Source organism: Panicum virgatum, chromosome 5K, assembly GCF_016808335.1.
Source record: "Panicum virgatum strain AP13 chromosome 5K, P.virgatum_v5, whole genome shotgun sequence".
NCBI lineage: Eukaryota > Viridiplantae > Streptophyta > Magnoliopsida > Poales > Poaceae > Panicum > Panicum virgatum.
In genome coordinates this window covers 10,078,560-10,087,527 of record NC_053140.1, presented here as the reverse complement: position 1 = coordinate 10,087,527, position 8,968 = coordinate 10,078,560, and the positions used below count along the sequence as shown (strand labels likewise).

Below are 8,968 nucleotides of genomic sequence, written 5' to 3'. Positions count from 1 at the left end.
ACTGCCTACCGAAGTCTTGCCGGTGCCTTGCAGTACCTCACCTTCACCAGGCCAATCTCACATATGCCGTGCAGCAAGTCTGTCTTCACATGCATGATCCCCGGGAGTCACACCTAGCTACATTGAAGCGTCTCCTCCGCTACGTCCGTAGCACTGTTGGTTTCGGCTTGGTTCTTCATTGCTCGCCCTTTGCTGAGCTGGTTGTCTACACTGACGCTGACTGGGCTGGCTGTCCGGACACTCGACGCTCCACTTCCGGCTACGCCGTCTTTCTTGGCGGCAACCTTGTCTTCTGGTCGTCCAAGTGGCAGCCCATTGTCTCCCGCTCCAGTGCCGAGGTAGAGTACCGGGCTGTCGCTAACGGCGTGGCGGAGGCGTCCTGGCTCCGACAGCTCTTGGCGGAGCTCTACAGCCCGCTCGCCAAAAGCACACTCGTCTACTGCGACAATGTCAGCGCCGTGTATCTCTCTACCAACCCCGTCCAGCATCAGCGGACGAAGCATGTGGAGATCGACTTACACTTCGTGCGCGACAGGGTCGCAATCGGCGATGTTCGGGTACTCTATGTCCCGACCACCTCCCAGTTTGCCGACATCTTCACCAAGGGACTACCCTCCTCGACCTTCGCGGAGTTTCGCTCCAGCCTCAACGTAGCCGGTGGCTAGTTGTGGCTGCGGGGGGGTATTTGCCCTGCGTGTACTTTCTCTTTGTCCAGTCTTGAACACCGTTGCGCCGATAGTTCAGACTGCGCGGGGGGGGGTGTTGGCTTTCTTGTTGTCCAGTCTTTAACACCGCTGCGCCGGTAGTTCAGACTGGGGGGGGTGTTGGTGTATATGTGAGCCCATGTATAGAGGCTCATGTATAGGAACTATATATCCCACCCTTTTAGGGTTGGAGGAATACATCTCATTATTCTCTCCTACCTTGCTTTTATATTTTTGTAGCAATGTCTGATTATATTTTTTCATGTACGAAAATTATTATGTTTGAGATGACATTTTACTGGAGGACTATGCCGTACGTGTAGTAATCTGAATATGCGGAGCATGTATCTATACCTGATTACAATATCTCTTTGTAGCCAATGTTTTTGCCTTATTTTCTTGACCGGTCCCTTTTCCAAGTACATACATATGTACACGTTATGGAATATTTTAATACATGTGGTAAGCCAAGTCAGGTTCTTTTGTCATGCGGTAGCTTTAGATTGAATTGGACTCTTTCGATTAGTTTTGACCATTGCACTTTTATTGAATTTGCCATGGACTTTTCTAATCAGTTTAGACCACTAGATTTTCATAAAATTTGACGGTGTAAATTATTCTTCTTTTTAGATTAACGTGGGAAATTTTAGATCCTCTCGGCGGACGGGGTGGTTTCTTTCAACGCTCTCTTATTAATCTATATATAAATATAAAGATCTAAAATAATTAAAAATATTTGTTACTCAGATCGGACCCACCTTACCCCTCATGCTGGATCCGTCTGTCAGAGTCTAGGGAGATGGGAGGGGGTGTAGACCTATAAAAACAACATGTTATTGGAGGATGTTTCTGTCTAAAATCAATTTTTTTTTCACCCATCCCGATTATACCCGCCTACAACGCACCCGGAGCATCAACTCCGGTGACATGTCCTACTCCTACTTGGTGTTCTCGCACAACCCGAGCTGCGCCCTCACGCACAACTCCACCGACATCTAAGCCGCCTTCAACTTCCGCCCCATGGGGGACGGCAGCGTCGGCTTCGCCACGACGCCGATCAAGGAGGGCACTTCCTCCTTCTTCCCAACCGAGCTCCCCGCGAGGATGGTAGTGTCGGCAGCGGCGCTCAGCGCGGGCGGCAGCTTCGACGGTAGCCGTGGCGGGATGCACTCTTCGCGGCCTGGTAGGATCCTGCGGGAGATCATGTCCGACTCGGTGGCTAGCATGGCGCAGGTGCTGCAGGATTTCCCGAGCGAAACGCTAGAGGTGCTGCGGGTGATGGTGCGGAGCATGATTGATGCTCCAGAGAGGGGAGATGAACTGTCAAGCCTCCAACGGAAGCTGGAGCGTCGATCAGACCTGACAGCCGAGACTTTGGGACGGGCTAACAAGACACAGCTGGAGATCCTGCTTGCCATCAAGACTGGAATGGCCGTGTTTGTGACTGGTAAGTGGTAACTGGTAAGAGACATGTAGCGTCTAGCAGCGAGCTTGTGGAGATGTTCCTATTGACACGATGCCGCAACCTGAACTGTTAGGGATCAACTACGTACCAGAGAATAGGCCAATGATAAGCAAGAGGCCAGGAAGCCCAAGGCAAGATTCAGAGTAACGCTAGTGCCTGCGTGCACGTACTTGGGCCAGCCCATGTAATAGTTTATAATAGTGTTCCGATCGAGAGGAGAGGACATCAGACAATGTATGAACTAAGCACTTTCTTCTCCCCAAGTTGAGCGGGTCTCGTGCCATGTCCATCTGACTCTCTCTCTCTCTCTCTCTCTCTCTCTCTCTCTCTCTCTCTCTCTCTCTCTATTCTTGCTGTCTTCCTCAAATTCCATTCTCTCTTCTATTCCCTGCTACCCTGCTGTTAACATGAACTGCAAGAGTGCCCTCCCCGTGGATGACTGTGAGTACAAGATTTGCTCCACCAAGAAAGGATTCTGCACTTCTGCAGTGCATATATGTGACTGGTGTGCCAGAAGTTTGATTGTGCAGCAAATACCTGCAGCTAGGTTGGGTGAGATGCATGTCTGCTCCCATTGGTGCCATGCTGCATGCGCCTTGGAGAGCAACTTGATCAAGCCTGGGCCGACATTGAAGGGAGCTATGGGTACAACTGAGATGCAGTTCCAATGCCTCGGGTGCAACCATGCTTCTGAGATGATTGGGTTTGTTAAGGAGGTGTTCAATTGCTGCGCAGAGAACTGGATCCCTGAGACTCAGATGAAAGAACTGGACTTTAATTTGTTAGGAAGATATTTGCAGCCAGTGAGGATTTTGAGGGGAAGGGGCTCCATGCCAAGGCAGAAGAGGTCCTCAGCATGCTCGCATAGAAACTTATTACCCCTTCTGAAGCCACAAGCGGCATGCTACAATTCTTTAAATGTGAGATACTAGTACTTTTTACTCCCTTGCATTCTAGCATGTCAGATTATAAGCTCGAGTTGTCTAAATGCGTCGCTGCTTGCTTTGGTACTTCTACTACCACAATTATGTAGGAACTCAGATATTTTTTGTTAACTTGTTAGGCATACGTTCTTGATTAACTATATTAATTTATTGAATGCTGAAAGTGAATTCATGAGCACTTGTTATGCAACTACCAAACATTTTCTCATATATTTCGTTCTACACACTGCTCTGCCAGCCACATTCATGTAATCATTTATCATTTGTTTGTCCAATTAATTATCTTTCTGTGTGGCACTATTGCTGATAAAATCCTGATCTTATGATGGGATTTTTATCTTTTTTTTTGTATGGCAACATTGCTGACGACCTATTTAAGGAAAGTGCTGAATTCCTCTCGTTCGCTAAGAACAGGCAACAACAACGTGGTAAAGGGAACGGCAATGCTAAAAACAGAACATCCGACGAAGCATTCAAGGGTACCTTCCATCCAACAGCATCGGCACGCCAGCTTCTTCCACCACAAGCCCCCTCCATCTCGCACGATCCTCTCGTTCGCTGCATTACTGACCGCCCGAGCTGACGAGAAGGATGGTGGTGGTCGCATCTCATCAAGCGACGGGAAGAGCAGGGACCGTGCACCCCGCACGCCCTGCTCTTGGGGGCCGTGTTACGCGCCGCCTCACGGGCGCTACCGCATCTTCGCCCCTCTCCCGACGCTCGTCCTGCGCGCGCGCTCACGCTCTTCACCCTATTCTTCCTCTCCCTCCGCTCCCTCCGCCCTATGCAGGGCCTTCGCTCGCCACCACCGGCAAACCCTGCCCCGTCCTCCCTGCTCCAGCCCTCCTCATCGATGTACCACTTCCGTGAGGCATTCACAGCGGGGTACACAGAGACGGAGCAACGAAGCTTCAAGGTCTACATTATACGGATGATGCGGATATGGAGAAGGCCTAGGTGCAGGTCGGCGATGGTATAGATGGTATCGGGGGACGCAGTGCACATGGGATTCTCGTGGAGGTGGCGACTGCGGTGGATGAGCTTGATGCGTCCGCGCTCCGCGGTGCTCGGTAGGAGCTTCCTCAGCCAAGGAGAAGGTGCCTGTTAGGGTTCTAGCAGGATGAACTCAAGAATCCAGGTAAATTGGGAAGAACCGACAGGAATCAGAGTTACAGGAGGAAGGAAGAAGGAGAAACAAAAATAGGAAGGGGACGAGTTCACCGTTCAACTGCTTGCCATAAACAAAAACCGGCGCCACCTTTTATACTCCAGGTGGCCAGAGTTACAAAGAGATTATACGGGCTCAGCCCGGCCTACTACTACTCACTATGACAGCCCATACGGCCCATGACAGTGCCCAGAGGTGGAGGAGAAGGCACACAAGCTCGGCATAGTCGGCGTTTGCTTTTATTATGTTGCATAAACTGATTTTTTATGTTAAATCAAGTGCTTTTTGATGTTAAGAAAAAAATCCATCCTACGACCTATGAACTTTGGATGTTGATATTATTTTTTTGAGAGCGTATCTTACTATTACTAATTGGAGGCTCCTTTTGAAGCCTTAAGTGAAACCATCTATGATCCTATGTGGACACTCTAAAAAATAAAAGAAATCCTAGAAATTCTCTCAAAAATCATAAACATCTGGCCGTCAATCCGACAACTCTAATCATAATAGTCATTGGATCTGTTATCTTTCATAATAAATTACACATCTCTGCCATTATGAAAATAGACTAAAGTAACCCCTAAATATGTATCTAAATTACCCACCTCTACCATTATAAAACAAAATCTAAAGTAACTCCCTAATTTTCGTGTAAATTACCCACCTGTGCCATTATAAAAATAATGCAAATAACCTCCTAAATTTGTATATAAATTATCCAATTATATCATTATTAAAGTTAAAGTAACCCCTGAATCCGAATCTAAATTATATAATTATAAAAAATATTAATAAAGTGCATCAATAGAAAATTCTAATTTACTATTCTATCATTATTAATATATTATTTATGTTATTGCTTATATAAAGATACTGCCCACGATATGTGTCACCATGTAGTCATATATAATGGATGAGATATGAAAAAGCAATTTACAAATAAACGGTTCAACTAAATGTATACTAAACACATATGGAGGTGTGATGCAAAATAAAATCTATTGCAACTAGATAATGATAAATATGTATTTTAGATTATGTGTTAGAATATTTAATAGATGAAAGAGGGTGTGAGATAGATAATTATAATTATTAGCTATAAACTTTATTTTTATATTATTTTTAATTAGCATGTGCGGTAGCCCGGGTTGATAGACTAGTGTCATCAAAAGGGAAACAAGAAATACAACTCTGCAGCCGGTGCAATGGACCAGGCGGAACAGACCCCAAAGTACAAATTAAAACTTAATTACATGTGGAGACATTTTGCGACCTAAGAGCCTGCCAAGGGAAGATAGACCCCGTAGCAAAGAAACGGCTGCTGCCCAAAGTCGACCTTCAGACAAAATTGATTCAGCCAGAACCCTGGGCATTGACGCCTCCCTGTCCAACACTACTCGGCCGTTGCGTTCCTTCCAAATCAACCAGACCACGAGCAAAACAAACGTTTCAAAAGCTTTTCTATTGTCCTTTGGTAGACGTTTACGAGAGGTAGTTCAAGTGACAAATCCAAGCCCCACTGCAATCAGAGTCAGTGACTGTGAGACCCGCAACACGCAGGGGTCGCAGCCAAACCTCTCCGCTATAAGAGCACGACAAGAAGAGGTGATCAGTAGTCTTGGATTCCTGATCGCACAAAGCACACTTATCGCCCTCCTGTAGATTGTGCTTGAAACGCCGGTGGCAGTCCAACAGCGGTCGTGGAGAAGAAGGCAACCAAAGAATTTGCACTTTGGTGGAGCCCTAGTTTTCATGAGAACTTTTACTCCAGGAAAGGCTGTCTGCCCAACGAAGAAGGCCTTGTAAGCAGACGATGCCGAGTATTGTTTGATCAGAGGACTACGGCCACATGAACCTGTCTTCCTCGGGCGTGAGATGGTGGTAATATCTTTTTTCTAATGTTGCAGTACGTGAGTTTGCATGTAGAGATTACACTGTTTCCATGTCACGACCGATCAGATTTGATGTTGCAATTACTTGTTATAATGTTTTTTTGCCCCGGTAATCTTTTCAATTAAAATGTTACATGAAACATTCGTATATGTTGTGTTTTGATTTTTTATATATTTACAAATTATATTTCTTGAATGTTACAAGCAACACGCAACATGAGGTACATGTTGCAGTGAAATTCTTTTCTCTAAGTTGAAGTTGCGGTGGGGATTTTCTTTACTAATTTTATACTATTGAATGTTGCACGCAACATAAAGCACATATTGCAGTGGGAACTTTTTATACTGTTTTATCGTCTGATGTCTAGTGTCTAGATCGGATGTCTAGACGCTAGCAGCGCCGTAAAGAGAAAGGTGAGGATGTACTGAAAGGGCCGTGGCACTGAGCCTAGCAGAGGCGGGCCCAGCTGAATTCAATGGTATTCAGTTGAATACCAATTATTTTTGCAACAAAACTAGATGTATATAGTGTATATGATGTATATAAATAAAAAAACACAAATCTAAGTCACAATAGACCTCCAGCCGGTCGGCCCACCTTTCTATTTCCGAAATGGACTAGGGCCCAATCTCTCCTAGCACCTCTGTGCTTTCCTCCTCTCAGCCCCTCACCGGACTCACTGCACCTCTCGCCTCCTGCCCAGGCAACACCGAAGGAAAAAGGTGAACACCAGCACAGGAAGCAAGGCTGGCCGGGCGACTCTGCGGCAAGTCGATTCGATTCTATTCTTCAAATATTCTATTCTCCGGTTCTGAAGTCTAAAGTCCGACTATCTGAGCTCCATCAAAATTCAAAAATTGTAAAGTTTTTTATTATTATTGATGATTCATGAATTTGTGACAATGCATGTAAAATGAGGCGCAAAAGAAATGACTAGTGAGCACTACTTATCAAAATATTGTTGTGACACTCAGTGAAGGTTTATCTGTATGATATTGTTTACAAGATTCTTAAAATTGGTGCTAATTCTCCCTGTTGCAACACTGGGGTTGAGAGGATTTTTTTTTCCTATAATGAACATTATAAAAAAAAAGCTTAGATGCAAGATGGTTGTATGTTGAACAATTTAATGTTTGGATTAATTCTATGAGTCAACGATGTTGGTCTGTGTATGAATCTATAATTTAGGTTCCTCGCAAAAAAAATTATAATTTAGATAGGTCAAAAAAATTTATCACTCTTTTAATATTTTGAATACCCATCCTCTGAATTCTGGGCCCGCCCCTGGCACTGAGCCGCTGAGAGAAGCGGAGCGGCGGCCGCGGCGCTAAGAGAGAGAGGCGAAGCAGCACTGGTCAACCTAATTATCTGAGAACACGGGACAAACAACTACGCGTGGGCACATGTGGGCTGGCAGTTGGCCTTACTGCCTTAGGATCCATGAGTAGTATGTACCGGCGTGGTGAAGTACTCGTATATAGTGAAGGCGGTAAGCCATGGTTCTAAATCATGGAAATCCTCGACTTGAGACCCAAAGGCATACGCGGTGTTCCTATGTCAAATACTCAAATCAACGGGCTTATCGAACTCGGAGCTTATTTCCTTGTGTCGTTAAGCGACCAGAGAGATCGAGCTGCAGAAAAAGAGAAGACGAGTACTAACCCGGCAGCCTGCAAGAAGCCGATAATAGTGAGGTACCAGAAGTCCTTCGCCGTCAGCGCCCCGACGAAGCCACCGAGGAGGACCACCGTCAACCACAGAAGTGCCAAGGACCCGACCAGTTTTATCGCCTTCAGAAGATACGCCCGAATGACCGCGTACCTGTTGATGATCCTCTCTAGTGCCATCAGCTTCTGTGCAAAGTCTCGCTCGGAAAAAGCATCCACCCCCGGCGCCAGCTTCTCATAACTCCGGCCCCGAAATCCTCCGCTGCTGCCGTCTCCGCCTCGGGCAGCATTTCTTCTCCGTGCAGAGGCCATTCGATCTACTGTGGCGTGTGGGAGCGGGAGGACTCAGGCTGTTTCCAGCAGTGTGCGGGTGCGGATAGGCAAAAGGGCATCTTTGCGCAGGGTGTTGGGAGCAGGCAGCACGCAAAAACAAAGCTTCCTTCCAGCAGAATGCGAAGTCGCATGCGCAAAGAGCTTCGTGGGTCCCACTGCCAGTGATTCATAGGACACGACTCACAAGGATTGCACCAGCGCGGGAGCCGACGGAAGAGCTCTGATTTCGTCCTCTCCCACTACCCTTTTATGGAAGGCAAAGTATCAGGTACAAACTAATCTGTTTGTGCAACCGTATAAATTTTTAATCTGAACCACAGGATCAACATCCAAGAGGGTGCGCAGGGGGCAGTGGCGGAGCTAGAAATGAACTGTAGGGGGGGCTATTTTCAGCATTCGCAAGGACACAATGGCGGAGCTAGAAATGAACCAGTCGAAGCTCAGTTTTTCAGCGTTTGCAGGGACGCAGTGTTGTCTGCAACTTCTGTCAGACTAGGTGAGTTGTACACGAAATGGGCCTTCAAGACTTTAATTTTGCATATGCCTATTTGACTTCATTTGAACAAGGGGGGCCACGGCCCACTTTTATCTACATGTAGCTCCGCCAGTGGCAGGGGGAGTGGGAGGGGGGATTTATAAAAATGTGATTAGAGGCAGACGGTTAAGTGTAAAATTATTCAATTCCTCCATGCTCCTTGGATGTTGATTATGTGGCCCAGATTAGAAGTTTGCACAGTTGCACTAAGAGATTGGTTTACATTCCAATTGTGTTGTTTAGTTCCTCTACTGACACT

The 8,968-nt window shown here is 46.4% G+C and overlaps 1 pseudogene; it reads left to right on the top strand.

Annotated features, from left to right (window-relative positions):
• The first annotated feature begins 1,547 nt into the window (after positions 1-1,547).
• LOC120709678 lies at positions 1,548-3,397 on the top strand (annotated as a pseudogene).
• The last annotated feature ends 5,571 nt before the right edge of the window (positions 3,398-8,968 follow it).